Source organism: Taeniopygia guttata, chromosome W (assembly GCF_048771995.1).
Source record: "Taeniopygia guttata chromosome W, bTaeGut7.mat, whole genome shotgun sequence".
NCBI classification, from domain to species: Eukaryota; Metazoa; Chordata; class Aves; order Passeriformes; family Estrildidae; genus Taeniopygia; species Taeniopygia guttata.
The window spans coordinates 13,539,850-13,552,465 of record NC_133064.1 but is presented as its reverse complement, the minus strand read 5'-3'; positions in this window follow the sequence as shown (position 1 = coordinate 13,552,465).

Sequence of the window (12,616 nt, the reverse complement as noted above, 5' to 3'; positions counted from 1 at the left end):
AAACGAGCATAATCTAATAAGTATCCAATATTACACATTTCATACAAGGAATGGCGCGAATTATGTTTACTACACATAACATAGACTAAGGACATAGAATGTCAAAAGCACCCCAGCGTCCCCATGCCCAGGGCTGTCTGAAAATTCTCCCCCCGCCGCTCCTGCTAGGAAAAGTGGCGGCAGCGGGGGAAGGGCAAGGGACAGGGTTTAACTGAAGGCTGTGAAAAAGAGAGGGACCACTGCTAGAGACAAGATCAAGGCCGAGATAGCTGACTCTCCAAACCTCACAAACTGGTTTATTTTTTTAAGCAGGGTTTCTTCTTCTTCCTGTGTTTTTTGTTGTTAAAAAGAGGAGGCTTTTGTTCTGAGAATGGGTCTGTAAGGCTAAAAACAGGTCAGTGTTGCCCAAAAGTAAAAAGCAAGAAATGTGATACATCTCCTGTTAAAACTGGCCTGGTCTTTCTAATTTAACTAATTATAGTTCACAGGAAGAAGAATTTCCCTCTGCAGCTATTAATACAGCTGGATACAAGAAGAGGCAGCTGTAGAAAAAGCTTTTAGTTAAAACCAGAAAGATTTGAAGAAAATTATTAGTTTTTGTAATTGTAAAAGTTAATGCAGTATTTTCTTTCTTTTAACACTGTTATTAAGAAGTCCTTTCCAGGTACTACTAAAGCAGCAATCTGAACCACAGAAAGAGGGTGAATTCATGCCAGCAAAATCAAAGGACTTGAGAAGAAACTTGAGGAATGGACTATCACATCTAAACTGGTAATACCTGTAGTGAACAAAAGAGCCTTCCTGGTTCTCATGGCAATACTGGGACACTGCTGGCTCGAGCTAAGTAGTGATATTGAAATGTTAATTAGCTAATTGCTCTGTTTTCTCTAAACTACCTGGAGATCACCTGCCCACCCCCCACCTGTTAGCGTTCAGGAACACATATAATCACGGGATATGATTATATGCAGGTGGTTTTATTGAGAGCTCTGGGAATCAGGGGTACAGACCCTAATCTGACTCCGACATGGCTTTTGAGCTGAACATATTTTATATTCTATTATTATATAACTTACATATTAATTATTAAACTTATATTGTTCTATTGTATACATTGACACGAGTTTCTCGCTATCTTTCTTAGGCCCCTGACCACAGCTTCTCATGATTATTGTTACGATTAAACAGCAATTATATTTAATTACTAAACAGTCATCACATCTAACAATTATATAATTTATCATGTACTAGCTACACAGCTGCAGTTCTAGCAAGGTACAAGGCCTTCATGTACCTAGGGTATTTATTTTTTTCAGGGCCTACTAAGCTTAATTTTCCTTTTAACCCTAAATCCCCATGATTTTAAAACCCTTTTACTATCATTTTCCCCCCTTTGAAAGTATTTTCACTTCACTATAAGTGCAAATACTTTCACTTGATACAGTCTTTTATTTTCTGAGTTTATACATGATGTTCTTCAAATCCAAGATTGACGTAAACATTGTCATGGACTGGAGGATCAGAGGATGATGGGTGTCGATCCCATGTCAGTGCCTTGATTATTTTCTGGTTCCAGGATGTCCTCTTCTGTATCTCTCCTTTTAGGACACTGTAGACTAACCAAATTACTAAGAACACAATTAATAGGATTATTACACTCTCAATGATAGACTTAATCCATGAACTTACATTCCACCCTAACCCTTTAAAGACCTTGTCTAACCAGCTCGTAGTCCAATCTTTCTGCTCTTCTTGTACTTCATGCTCTATTTGTTTTAACTGATTGATGTCATATTCTACATCTGCAGTTACATTTGGGATGTGGATGCAGCAATGATCAATCTGTCCCTTTAAAAATCCACACACTCCATGCTCTTTCAGAAGTAACAAATCTAAGGCAAATTGATTTTGTAAGGTCATTTTTGTGGTGGCTTATAATTGTATGTTTAGTTCTTTAAATCCTTCCCTAGTGACTCTTGCCAGTCTACCTGACCTGTACGTTTGTACAACATTTCTTTATTCTGATAGTTTGCTATATGACTGTCCTGGTTTGAAAATCAAAACCAGTGAGAGGCTCTAAGTCAGAAATACATTTTATTAGGAAAAAGGGGACAAATAACCAAATACAATAGCACAAAAGAAGAACCACTGACAGAGTTAGAGATATAACCTGACACTTGCTGGCTAGGGCAGTGGTAGCAGATATGGTTCTGTCCAAGCAGTGGTCCTGTAGACAGATGTAGTTTCCCTCTGGAGGTCCAGTGTAGAGAAGGTCTCAGCTGTTCCTCTTGGAAGAGGGGATCTATTTGCTGTTTGCACAACCCTTCTTATATCCTTGATGGCATCATTTGGCTCCTCCCTCTGGGCGAAGCATCTCACAATAGAATGCTGTGATCTTATCAGTCATGTGGCTAAAAGAACAGGTCCTCCTGGAGGGACTTATCTCTGAGTCACGAGTAAAGGAAAGAAGGGGATTGCAGCTCGAGGTGGTAATGGAATACACCCCAATATTATAACCTAGGACATAATCCACCCCTTATTCTATTACCACCTATACCCAAACCAACATATTTTTACACATGCAAACTGAAAGCTTCACATACAGTTCTCGCTTAAAATTAGGTCTCCTTGTGGTACACAATGGGTTTTCCCATCCTTCTGCATTACCCACCAAGTGTAACCAGGTCCTTGAGCAAAAACAATCCCATGGATGGGTTTGCCCCTGCCTGTGGTGGATTTAATCCAAACCGTCTTTCCTAGAATGCCTTTCATGTATATCACAGGAACTTTGTCTCCATCTACTGTGTGCAGGGGTTCAGACTGGGCCGGTCCAGCTCGATTGATGGATCCTCGGGTGTTGGCCATCTAGGTTGCTTTCGCCAAGTTCAATTCCCAGTTTCTGAATCTTCCTACAGGGTCATTTTAAGCAGTCCTTTACACAGTTCAACTTTCCCGGCAGCTGCTGTATGATAGGGGATATGATATATCCATTCAATACTATGTTCCCTGGCCCAGGAGTTTATAAGGCCATTCTCAAAATGAGTTCCATTGTCCGACTCAAATTCTCTCAGGGGTGCCATGTCTCCACAGGACTTGCTTTTCTAGGCCCAAGATGGTATTCCAGGCAGTAGCATGCGGCACAGCGTAGGTTTCTAACCATCCTGTGGTTGCTTCCACCATGGTCAGTATGTAGCGTTTACCTTGGTGGGTTTGGGGAAGTGTGATGTAGTCAATTTGCCAGGCTTCCCCATACCTGTACTTTAACTATCGCCCACCGTACCACAGAGGCTTTACCTGCTTGGCCTGTTTGATTGCAGTGCAGGTTTCGCAGTTGTGGATGACCTGTGAGATGTTGTTCATAGTAAGGTCCACCCCTCGGTCATGGGCCCATCAGTATGTTGCATCTCTCCCCTGATGACCAGAAGCATCATGAGCCCAACAAGCTATGAATAATTCTCCCTTATGCTGCCAGTCGAGATCCACCTGTGATACTTCCACCTTGGCAGCTTGGTCCACCTGCTTGTTGTTGTGATGCTCTTCATTAGCCCGACTCTTGGGTATGTGTGCCTCCACATGTCGAATCTTTACGGTCAGCCTTTCTATCCTTGTGGCAATGTCCTGCCAGATCTCGGCGGCCCAGATGGGTTCCCCTCTGCGCTGCCAGTTGGCCTTTTTCCAGCGATCCAGCCATCCCCACAGAGTGTCGGCTACCATCCATGAGTCAGTGTAGAGATAAAGTCTCGGTCACTTTTCTCGTTCAGCAATATCTAAAGCCAGCTGGATGACTTTAAGCTCTGCAAGCTGACTTGATCCACCTTGCCCCTCAGTGGCTTGTGCAACTTGTCTTGTGGGGCTCCACACTGCAGCTTTCCATTTCCAGTTAGTGCCTACAATTCGGCAGGAACCATCAGTGAAAAGAGCATATTGTCTTTCAGTCTCTGGTAGCTCATTGTATGGTGGAGCTTCCTTAGCATATGCCACATGCTCTTCCTCTTCAGAAGATAATCCAAAAGTCTCCCCTTCAGGCCAGTTTGCTATAATTTCCAGAATCCCAGGGCTATTCGGATTTACGATACGGGCTCACTGGGTGATGAGGACAATCCATTTACTCCATGTGGTGTCTGTGGCATGATGTGTGGAAGGAACTTTTCCTTTAAACATCCACCCCAGCACTTGTAGCCGGGGTGCCAGAAGCAGCTGTGTTTCAATGCCAATTACTTCTGAAGCAGCTTGAACTCCTTCATAGGCAGCCAAGATTTCCTTCTCTGTGGGAGTGTAATTTGCTTCAGAGCCTCTATAGCTCTGACTCCAGAATTCCAGTGGTCGACTCTGAGTCTCACCAGGCACTTTCTGCCAAAGGCTCCAGGACAGACCATGGTTCCCGGCCGCAGAATAGAGCACATTCTTTACCTCTGGTCCTGTCCTGACTGGGCCAAGGGCTACAGCATGAGCGATTTCCTGCTTGATCTGGGTGAAGGCTTGTTGCTGTTCGGGGCCCCAGTGGAAATCACTCTTTGTGTGGGTAACCAGGTAGAGAGGGCTCACAATTTGGCTGTACTCAGGAATGTGCATTCTCCAGAAACGTATGGCACCTAGGAAAGCTTGTGTTTCCTTCTTGTTGGTAGGTGGAGACATAGCGGTGATCTTGTAGATTACTTCTGTCGGGATCTGATGGCGTCCATCTTGCCACTTGACTCCTAGAAACTGAATTTCTTGAGCTGGTCCCTTAACCTTGCTTTGCTTAATGGCAAAACCAACTTTCAGCAGAATCTGGAAAATTTTTTCTCCTTTTTCAAAGACTTCCTCTGCTGTGCTCCCACACACAATGATGTCATCGATATACTGTAGATGTTTGGGAGCCTTGTTCTTTTCCAGTGCAGCCTGGATCAGTCCATGGCAGATGGTGGGACTGTGCTTCCACCCCTGGGGCAGTTGGTTCCAGGTGTACTGCACTCCCTTCCAGGTGAAGGCAAACTGAGGTCTGCATTTCGCTGCCAAAGGAATGGAGAAGAAGGCGTTTGCAATATCAATGGTTGCATACCACTTTGCTGCCTTGGACTCCAGCTCGTACTGAAGCTCCAACATGTCTGGCACGGCAGCACTCAGTGGTGGTGCAATCTCATTCAGGCCGCGGTAATTCACCCTCAGTCTCCATTCCCCACTGGACTTGTGCACTGGCCATATAAGGCTGTTGAAAGGTGAGTGGGTTTTGCTGACCACCCCTTGGCTCTCAAGTTTACGGGTCATCTCATGGATGGGAATCACGGAGTCTCTGCTGGTGCGATATTGCCAACGGTGTACTGTTGCTGTGACGATTGGTACCTGTTCTTCCTCTACTCTCAGCAGTCCCACAGCAGAAGGGTTATCTGAGAGACCAGGTAAGGTATTCAGTTTCTGGATGTCTTCTGTCTTTACAGCAGCTATTCCAAAAGCCCAGTGATGTCCGTTTGGGTCTTTGAAATATCCATTTCTGAGATAGTCTATGCCAAGGATTCATGGGGCCTCTGGGCCAGTCACGATGGGGTGTTTCTGCCACCTGTTCCCAGTTAAACTCACTTCGGCCTCCAATACAGTCAGCTGCTAGGATCCTCCTGTTATCCCAGAAATAGAAATAAATTCTGCTCCTACATATCTTGACGGCATCAGGGTACATTGGGCACTGGTGTCAAACAAAGCTGTATATTTTTGTGGTTCAGATGTGCCAGGCCATCGAATCCACACGGTCCAATAGATCCGATTGTCCCTGTCCTCTACCTGGCTAGAGGCAGGGCGCCTCTATTCCTGGTCATGGTACACGTTGCTCTCTTCCTGTAAATAGGTTCTTGAGGTTCCTTTGAGAGGATCAGTTATATCATCATTCCTATATTGTCTGGAATTCTGTGTGTGAGAGACTGGAGCAGCATTGACTATAGATGAGCTTTTTGTGTTAGGTGTTCTTTTTAGTTCACGTACTTGGGCTGCTAAGGAGGAGGTGGGTTTTCTGTCCCACTTCCTCATGTCTTCTCCATGCTCCTGAAGAAAAAACCAGAGGTTTCCTCGTGGAGTGTATCCTCTCTCTTTGATTTGGGAACTCCAACTCCTAATGGCAGAGACTCTTGTTAGTTCTGGTGAAATATGGTAGCCTTCTTCCTTAAGTTCCTTTTTTAGTTTCTGATTACTCTCTTCAATCAAGTCCCGGACTTGCTCAGCCAACCTTGTTTCCACGGACGAGACATAGGTATAAAATGGGGCGGTGACAGTATCCTCATAAATTATTAATTTATTGGCTAAGATGCCCACCCTGTCCTCGCCTTCCCTCCACTGCAGTGTTCCCAGGTAACGGGAGTACATCTCTGGTCCAAGCCATGGAAATCTCAACCACGTTTGCGATGTGCACTGGACACAATCTGGACTCTTAGGAAATCTCTCGTCTTGTGAGAAAATTATCTCCAGCACAGCCAATTCCCTCAGGCATCGGATACCTTGTTCCATGGTGTTCCATTTTCCTTGGTGCACCTGGAGGTCTTCTTTGCAAAGGTATCTGTCCCTCACACTTGCGAGCAGTCGCCACTAGAGGCTGAGAGTTTCTTGGGTTCTCTCGATCCCCTGGTCAATGACCACATCCCGGGACAGTGATCCCAGTTGCCTGGCCTCACTTCCATCCAGATTGGTGTCATTGGCTGCAGCGTTCCATATGTGGAGCAGCCAGGTCAGGATGGACTCGTTTGTCTGGCGGGTGAACTCCTTCTGCAGGTCATGCAGCGCACCCAGGGATAGAGAGCGAGGGATGATCTCTGGCTCTGTCTCTTCCACTGGGTGCGAAGGTCCTGCGGCGTCCTCGTCAGTCACTATGCAGACTGATTTGCCCCTTGATTTCTTCTTCTGAACGGGGGCAACTACTATTGGTTCAGGCTGCTCTGGTTTGTTGATGGTTTATGTGGAGATGCTGATGGCGCTTTTGGTTCCTTCCTCCTATGTGCTGGTCTGTGTAGACATAGACACTCTTGTTTTGCTTTTGGTTTCCTCTTCCGTGACATTCTGCATAGACACGGACACTGTTGTTTTGCTTTTGGTTCCTTCTTCTTCTGTGACAGTCTGCGTCGACATGGATGCTGTTGTGGCATTCTGTACAGACACAGACACTGCTGCTTTGCTTCTTGTTTCCTCTTCCTCAAGAAGATGCTGCATCACACCATGTATTTTTTGCTGCATCATACTATGTAGTGTTTTGTTTCGAAGCATGTTGCAGACTGTGCCGAGAAGACAAAGCAGAACTAACAACAACATTATGCTGTCCTTGGCATCCAGAGGGAATTTAACATTTTCAAAAACTGCTGTGTCAAGCCTGAAAGGTTGGAAAAAAATAAATTTTTACCCCTCCCCCCAGGGGCTGGGTGTGGTTGCCGAGGCCCCAGATGTAGCAGCCTAGATTAGGACTGCCTTAGCGCTCTCTTGTCCCCCCTTTTGTCCCAGCTAGCTCCGTGGGGGGGGGGGGGAGCGCTGGCAACTTCCGTGTTTTCCGGCGAACCCTCGCGGGTGTCGGCCGGTGCTGCGTGGGTTTGGGAGCGAGGCGAGTCCCAAGGCAAATAAAAGGAGAGAGACTTTTTCCCCCGCGGGCGAAATCTTGTTTTATTGCGGCTTGGTTGGGAAGGCAAAGTCGAAAAGGCTGCTGCGTGCTAAGTTAGAGTTTGTCCGTGCCGCCTTGCTGGTTCGGGGGCGGGGCGGCGCCCTCCGAAGCTGGCCGCGAGCCAAGAGAGGCGGCGTGCGGAGCCGCGGCGCTGCGGCCGGCACGTGCGGGAGCCGCAGCGACAGCGACAGCGGCAGCGGTTCGGCTGCGGCAGCGATCGCGGGGCAGTTCGGGGCGGCCACGATCGCCCGGGGCAGCAGCGGTGGTTGCGGAGCAGATGCAAGCGGCGGCGGCTGTGGTGGTCAGGGGCTGGGCGAGAGAGAGAACCGCGGCAGCACGCAGAGGCCAGGCGCGAGAAAAAGCCCGCGGCAGCACGCAGAGGCCAGGCGGGAGGAAAAGCCGCGGGTCGGGCAGCAGCAGCAGTCAGGAGCCGAGTAGGAGAAAAAGCACCGGGCGTCCCCAACCCGCGCTATAAGTACCGAACAGGGGAAACCCGGGGTGGCCAATGAGATAACGCCACGGGGGGTCTGGGGACAGTGGGGTGCAGGGGTCCAATGGGAGATGGACAGATGGAAGGGTGCCAGGTCGTCTCCCAACCCCGCCGCGTGACTAACAGATGGTCTGGGGGATGTAAACACCGTGACTTGGCACTTTCTTGGGAAGGCAAACCGCAGGGGAAGATGGGAGAACCCGGGGGGTCGCTACAGATCGCGAGGGGATACATGGAATGACCTTATACATAATAGAACATATAATAACACAATTCCACATAGGACAAGCAGAAAGAATTGAGTACATATTCCAAATCATTTTAATTGCCTCGGAGGTTATAATGCAATAGACATAATAGATTAATAAAGCAATTCTCATCCCATTCCCTGGTCTACACAGGAGCATTATAATTGCCAGATAATTCCCCACATTCGGGAAAATATAGAGAGCTAGGTATAGGACCCAAAAGAGTATGTTAAGCATCATAGTGAATAGGTACCCTCTACAATACAAAATTGTAATTCTGACTTCTCTCAGTACCTTCTTGCCTCACGTTGGGCGCCAAAAATATGTTCTGGTTTGAAAGCAAAACTAGTGAGAGACTTTAAGTCAGAAATACAATTTATTGGGAAAAGGGAAAAAGACAAAAATACATGTAATTATATAAAAGGAAGCCACTGACAAAGTCAGAATACAACCTGACACCCCTCTGGCCAGCGTGCTGGTAGCAGTCCAAATTGGAGTGGCTTCAGTCCTCTTGGGATGGCAAATGTGGTTGCTGTGTCTTCTGGGAAACCTGTGGAAAGGCTGCCACTCTGTCTAGAAATCTCCGGATTTATCCAGGTGGGAATGCCTAGCTCCTCCCCCCTGGGCGGAGCATCTCACAATGGGCTGATGTTATTCTGAGTCAGGAGGTGTGTCCTTAATCACCTGTTAAACAGAACTGTCTCCTGGAGAGTGTTATCTCTGAGTCATGTGGCAAGACATTGATGGGCCTATTAACAGGAGATAAAGGAAAACTGCCCAGAGGCAACTCCTACTCAGATGGTAATAGGAAACATCTTGGTCTTCAGTCTTGGACAGGTATCTAGAGGGAGCTCAACCTTTTCAAAAACTGAAAGGCTGGAAAAGTAATTGTTTACCCCTCCCCTCAGGGGCTTGGTGAGATTGTTGAGGCTGCAAACATAGCAGCTTAGATTAGGACAAGAAAACAAAAGTGAATATATATTGCAAATTGTGTTCATTGTCTCTGAGGTTATCATGCTACAGGAATAAGAGACCAATAACACAATTTTTATACTGTGCCCTGATTTACACAGGAGCATTATAATCGGCAGATAGTGCCCTGTGCGCGGAAAAACATAGAGAATTAGGTATGAGACCCACATAAACATGTTAAGCATCATAGCAAAATTGTAATTCTGGCTTTCTTAGTAGCTTCTAGCCCCACGCTGGGTGCCAAAATTATGTCCTGGTTTGAAAAGCAAAACCAGTGAGAGGCTCTAAGTCAGAAATACATTTTATTAGGAAAAAGGGGACAAATAACCAAATACAATAGCACAAAAGAAGAACCACTGACAGAGTTAGAGATATAACCTGACACTTGCTGGCTAGGGCAGTGGTAGCAGATATGGTTCTGTCCAAGCAGTGGTCCTGTAGACAGATGTAGTTTCCCTCTGGAGGTCCAGTGTAGAGAAGGTCTCAGCTGTTCCTCTTGGAAGAGGGGATCTATTTGCTGTTTGCACAACCCTTCTTATATCCTTGATGTCATCGTTTGGCTCCTCCCTCTGGGCGGAGCATCTCACAATAGAATGCTGTGATCTTATCAGTCATGTGGCTAAAAGAACAGGTCCTCCTGGAGGGACTTATCTCTGAGTCACGAGTAAAGGAAAGAAGGGGATTGCAGCTCGAGGTCGTAATGGAATACACCCCAATATTATAACCTAGGAAAAGGACCAAGCAAAGACTCTAAGGCCCACCCAAATTTCACTCCACTAGCGGGTTCTTTCCAAGTTTCATCTTGATTTTCATTATCTGGAACTTCTCGTCTTGTTCTTATCTGCAGACGTTCATCTTTTCCCTTAAATGGGGACTTTTTTCAAATTGGACACAAAGTAGAGAGTTCTAAAGTAATTTCTTTTACTTTCCCATCTACAGGGAGATGGGTTGTCCAGGTACCATCACTTGTTGCCCATACAAATTGTCCTGGACTTCAGAGTGTACTCTTGGTACATCCTATAAGTATTTTATAATTCACTTTACCCTGTTTGTTTTTGATACCTCTGCAGGCCCAACCAATTTGTAAGGCTACTGCTAGTGGAGGCATTTGTTTTATTTCTGTATCATCAGAAGGGCAATCATAAGTTTTATTACATGCCCAACAACTTACTTTGTCCATCTTTATTCTACTATTAGTGGCAGTGTTTGCTGCTGCTGTATCTGTTTCATTTCCTGAACCTTCGCATGTAATGCACCAAGGAGTGGTAGCCATGCACTGGAATTTTTGAAGTATACTCAGAGACCACGCACTGTCCCAAGGCTCTATTTGACCTTTGTGATCTTTTGACTCGCACTTCCACACCAGAGTGGTTTCTGTAACATTTTCTGTAACCTTTTATAATGTGGTAAGTAGCATTGACATTGAGTGGGGATTCCCCCCGCCCATTCTATTGGATATCCTGTTGTGCCATTATTTTGAAGACAGTCTCTTTCACTAAAAGGATGCAACCATTGTCCTATTACTTTCTAGGTTACCTTGATTACCTGTCTTGTTTCTGGTACCTGTTTGCATGTAATTGTTTTGTTCTTTTGTATTTCAGGCAGTTTTGTTGTTATGATTCCCCAATTTATTGGGTCTCCCGCTGCCTTCGGTATTGGCAGACAGGCAGTTATTCTGCTAGTGTTCTGCATTTTGGCAAAATCTTTAACTAATCCAATCATTGCATTCTCAGCCTGAATTACATTGGAAACCTTTATCACCTGTGTTTCTGCCTGCACCTCCCTCTTCATTCTAGAATGAAGAGTGGTTAATTGTTCTTTTTGCATTCCACATCCCAAAGACCATGAAAAGAGCATTGGTACAGTTACTGGTAACATTCTTGAAAAAATTAAGCACATCTTATCTGCAGCTTGGTTGGTCCCACAGTTTACACAGTCCGCAGTACGGGATGGGCTTTCTTCATTCAAGTGTAGTGTATCCAGGAGTCCACTCCAGCTACCTTAACTGCTGTAAAAGTGGTCAGTAGTACCTGATGGGGTCCAGTCCACTTTTCTTTCAGTGGTTCTTCGTTCCAATTCTTAATGTACACCTCGTCTCCTGGATGTATGTCATGAACAGGATTCTCGAGAGTCAGCAGCCTATTCCACACGAGGGCTCTCCGAGGTCGTGCTAAAGTTTTCCCGAGAGACAGAACATAGTTATATACTTCCTGTTCTCCCGTGACGTGTACATTTGGATTGGGTCCAGGAGATTCGTATGGTTTCCCATACAATATCTCATAAGGAATGACTGACATCCCACTCCTAGGCTTTATCCGGATTCTCAGCAATGCTATTGGTAAAGCCTGTGGCCACATCAGTTTGGCTTCTTGACATATTTTACTGATCTGCCCTTTTAGTGTCTGATTCATCCTCTCCACTTGTCCACTTGACTGGGGTCTCCACGGTGTGTGGAGGTCCCAAGTTATTCCCAGCAACCTACTTACTTCTTTTACCACTGTAGCTATGAAATGGGGTCCCCTATCTGATGATATCCCTAGAGGCACCCCGAATCTGGGAATGATTTCTTGTAGTGACCACTTAACTGTTTCTTTTGCTTGGTTCGTGCGACAGGGACAGGCTTCTGGCCATCCAGAAAATGTATCAACCCCTACTAACAAATATTTGTATCCTCGAGTTCTTGGTAATTCTACAAAATCTACCTGCCAATAATCTCCTGGTTCTATCCCTACCCGAACCCTTCCTAGTTGTGCCTGTCGTCTAGCCACTGGGTTTTTTTTCAAGCAGATCCCACACTTTGACATTATTGATTTTTCCATTGTTAACATTCGTACTGAGACCAAATTACATTTTAGAAACTTTACCAGTGCCTCTGCACCCCAGTGACATTTGTTATGTTTAATTTGTAGAACGTGTCTCATTACCAAAGGGGGGTACCACTATCTGTCCATATGCAGTTACATACCACCCTTTTGGATTCTTCCTGCATTCAGCAAATGTCTCAATTTCTCATCTTCTGCTGAATATTTCGGCTGTGGAGGTAAATTGAATTGAGATACATGAAGTTTTAAAGGTACCAATGCCATTGCTGTTTGCACCTTTCGATCAGCCTGTCGGGCTGTCCAGTCTGCCTTTCGATTTCCCTCACAAATTTTTGAGTTTCCTGAGTGATGTGCCTTACAGTGCATAATTGCCACTTGTTCAGGTTTTTGTACTGCTCTTATCAGCTGCAGAACTGCATCTTGATGTTTAATGTGCATCCCTTGAGACGAAAGCAGGCCCTCTTCTTTCCATAGGCCC